Source organism: Rhinolophus sinicus, linkage group LG09 (genome assembly GCF_036562045.2).
Source record: "Rhinolophus sinicus isolate RSC01 linkage group LG09, ASM3656204v1, whole genome shotgun sequence".
NCBI lineage: Eukaryota > Metazoa > Chordata > Mammalia > Chiroptera > Rhinolophidae > Rhinolophus > Rhinolophus sinicus.
In genome coordinates this window covers 87935937-87939995 of record NC_133758.1, presented here as the reverse complement: position 1 = coordinate 87939995, position 4059 = coordinate 87935937, and the positions used below count along the sequence as shown (strand labels likewise).

At 36.7% G+C, this 4059-nt stretch overlaps 1 pseudogene; it reads right to left on the bottom strand.

The window, feature by feature from the left end:
• Positions 1 to 358: 358 nt before the first annotated feature.
• On the bottom strand, positions 359 to 889 carry LOC141573051 (cyclic AMP-dependent transcription factor ATF-1 pseudogene; annotated as a pseudogene).
• Positions 890 to 4059: the final 3170 nt, after the last annotated feature.

Below are 4059 nucleotides of genomic sequence, written 5' to 3'. Positions count from 1 at the left end.
CACACACACAACTGAAAACAGTAAGTTTTAGGAAATAGTAAGAAATGCAAATAGGTAAATTGATTTATTTTTAAAAATTCAATTTACCAAATTGTATCCACCATTTTTGGATTATTGACAACGATTGTCATTTAGAAAATTCAAATTGGTGAAAGTTCATTTCCTACTTCTTGAGTATGATTAATTTTTAGAGCTTCAAGTTGTGCCAATAACTTCCTTGAGGTCATTTTCCACTTTACCCTGTCACCAGATCTCTTGCATCAGATATTTATCTTTGAGTTGCAAAAGCCTAAAGAAAAGATTCATTTTTGACCTTTTAATTTATAAACCACTAAAAAGAAAAAATTCCATCTAATTTTTAGACAAGTCCATACAATATCTTCTGTAAGAATCCAACACTTTTATGGGAATATAGATCCTTAAAAGTTTTTAAATCTTCTATTAGAGTTTTATTTTGATTTCCAAGACTGCAACTTGCTTTTCGAGGCATTTCACCTATTCTTTCTTCTTTCTGCAACATTCTCAAGCAGCTTCCCTGTTTTTCATCAGCCTTATTTTTCTTTTGAATTGGGGGTCATCTGTCTTAGTTGTCTGAGATGTAAGAGTCATAGGAGAGGTCATTGCCACAGTTTGTGGCAGCGAAGTAACTGAAGGTGTGGTACAGGTCTGATATGTCTGCATATGTCCTGATGCAGCTACAAGATGGGTGCCGTGCTAAGGTCCCATGAGCTTTCTGCAAGGAGCCTATATGATCGTATGAGTCCCGAGACTCCTCACTTTCTGATAAAGATAATACCTGTTGAGCAATATGAGAAATATGCGCTCCCTGAACTGTTGAACCAGGTGGACGTGCTGTCTCTGAAGTATTATTCTTGTGAGAATCTTCCATAATCAACTGTGGCTCCCGCCTTTGACAAGTGGTAGTGTCTTAAAGGTTGGTTGTAATGTGGAATCTGAAATGATACCAATGAAATGTTTTATACTCTGTACATTCATGAAAGAATAAGAGTGAGTTGGATGACTTTTTACTATTATTATGAAAATAATTTTGACCTCACAGAACCACTGATAGAATCTCTTTGGAGATGATAGTTTGAGAATTGCTGCTATAAACCAAGGATAATTATGATTTAACCCCCCTTGTGGGGTCGGATACCCCTCTTAACACTTGGACTGAGGAAGACTGATAGAAAATTGAGCTAGAGAAAGCATCAATAAACAAGCCATCCATTTTTAAGGGACCATATAAGAAAGATGTAAGAAGCAGGAAGAGTAACTAGACAGATTCAGTTTATAATCCTCCTCAGTAAACAAAGTCTTTTGGAGCAAAAACAACTCGAGGATAGAGCTTATCCATGACACTGCTGAGGGGCGGTGCAGAGGGGACTTAAGGAAGAAGGTAAAGTAAGGCATCCAGGCTCACACAGTCTGCCCTGTACGTCATCTCTGCCCTTCTCAACGTCTTTGTTGTTTCATATGCAAACACAATTACAAGTTGTTGTGGAAAATGAGACTCAGACTCAGGATTTGTAACAGGATTTTGGTGCTTATCAAAACTGCACCACAGAAAAGGAGGGAGCTCACGTCAATCAAAGTCTGAAGATCACCTTGGTCAATTCTTGATAGAAAATTGTAGTTGCTGTAAAAGCTTGAGTTGGATTATAATGAAAGCTATCATTAGGTCACACTCTACAAAAGGACATAAAACAGTGTATCCAGCCTTTTCTATTAGTTTGATGAAGTCATGCTCTCTGTCCCTTTAGGTTCTCTGACCACCATTTTGCATGAAAGGTCCACTTGACACAAAAGCAACAATATTTCAAAGGCAAGATATGGTAGCCCTTGGAACAGACATAAATCAACTAGAAACTAAAACCAATGGCTGGTGATAAGACTAAAGGTCAACCATAGGTGCCATCCTTAAGGGTACAGGCAAGAAGGCTCACTAAATTTACAATTCTATTGAAATTGTTCATTCCCCAATGAACTCCTAATTTTCTAGTCTAAGGATACAGTTCTAGTTTTAGTCTTCCTTATTCCCTGTATTGATGCTATTGGACATGTCCCATGACTATTGAAACAATTTCCTCCATTGTTTCATTGTTTCAGCCTGCATGAATCTTCTCTGTCCTCTTGCCTATACTTTCATAGTGTATTTGCTTCATCATTCTCTCCTTATTCCTAAAAAGTTGGCATTTCCAAGGCCTGGCCTTCAAATCCCACCTCTTTTGCTCTTTTAATATGATTGTTTCCATTCTCCAAATACTCCTATGACTTCAAAATCTACCATTTTTTCAACAATTATTATGTGCTGGAAGCTGTGTTTATCTCTTTATATATTTTATCTCATTTAATTCTTACAACAACCTTGAAAGACTTTTATTAATATTCTTATGCTGCATGAGAGGTATGCAAAAAGTTGCATACCTTGTTGAAATAACAGTTTGAGAGATCTAACTCAAAATTATTGTTTTAAACTTACCTTATGCGACCCAATGTATTGCCAACCCCAATTTCTACCTTGTAACTGAGACCAGGGCTTCACATCTTTGGGGCACTTCAGAAATGTCATTAAAAATAATTTTAAATGGAGATGCCTTTGTCCCTCTTCATTCTTACTGAATAAAAATATTGGTGGATGGTTTTGATGCAGGCAATTGATGCATAACAGGTAATGGGAACTTGATCCTAAATAGACTTTCTACTGGATTATCATCTAGATGCCTCCCAGAAACTTTGACTTTGAAATGAACAAAACTGCTCCTGTGCTCTCTCAAATCTCCCCTTCTTGTACTTCTTATATTATTCAGACATCACCATCCACACAAAGAAAGACTTTTGGGAGTTATTGTACAATCTTTCTGCTCCCTCACTCTCCTTATCGTTTTGGCTCCAAATCCCGCAGACTTTACCCCAGAGATGTGTAGACATCCCTACTATTATTTCTATCACCTGCCACCTCCTAACTAGCTTCCTCACTTTTAGTCTCTCCATATTCCAATTCCATCCTATATCTTACTGACTTCAATTTTTCTAAGTGTTTTTTGGGGACCATGTTAATAGTACTTTTATTGTTTTGCACAAAGGGAAATGAGGTTTAATATCTAGTCAAAATATCACAAAGCAAAACATCATGGCAGTTTAATGATGTATTGGGTATTCTTAAATTTTATCTTTGCTATTTAACCTTTTGAACTGTATTTAGGATGTGAGGAGATGCAGGTGGTACCTCTAGGACATCATGAGAGAAGATGGATAGGGGCCTGGAGTGCTAAACATGAAAATTTCTGTTTTTCCCATTCTGAATTTCAGTGCTTGAAAAAAGAATTCCTATAAGTAATGTATTAAATGAAGAGAAACAAGGAATCAGTCTTCTAGGCTGTGTGTCAACCTATATAAGGTTAAATAAAGGACTCTGCCTTGAAGGTATAAATATTTGAAAATGTATATAAATTAATTGGTAATCTAGTGTCTAGATCTTGAATAGTTTGGGAATTATATAGCAAGGAATTGGTGAATCTGGATGCTGCTGTCTCACGGTCTCTAGTTTTATACATCTATAAAAATGATTTTCAAATGAATGTAATGATGAATGAAGTATAAACTTACAGTGTGACTAAATTTATAGTAGGTGGTTTCGCTATAAATTTTGCTATCAATGGATACTGAGTTACAACTTCTCTCACGTGAATGGTTTGTTTAATTTTCTGATGTTAGGAAAGGGTTCCACATATTGAAAGGATTACCAAGCATTGATTTAGTTGATATGCATTTCAAAATTTTATAGTTTTTAAAAGAATTTCAAGTGGAAATGTTGAATGAAGATGGATATGTTATGAGTAAGGGTCTGCCGCCCAAGGCACGTTGGAGCCAGTACTATGGCCCCAGCTTTCAAGAAAAGAAAAACCTTTTATTTCTAAGTCTACCTGCAAGGAGACAGGAAGCAAGGTTCCAATCTGTCTCCCCATTCTGGGGTCGAGACAGGTTGTAAGGGTTAGGGAGAACAGGTTGGTATGTGGTAGTGCTGGTAGGGCAGGTTTTGTTGGAGGGTTTTGGAAC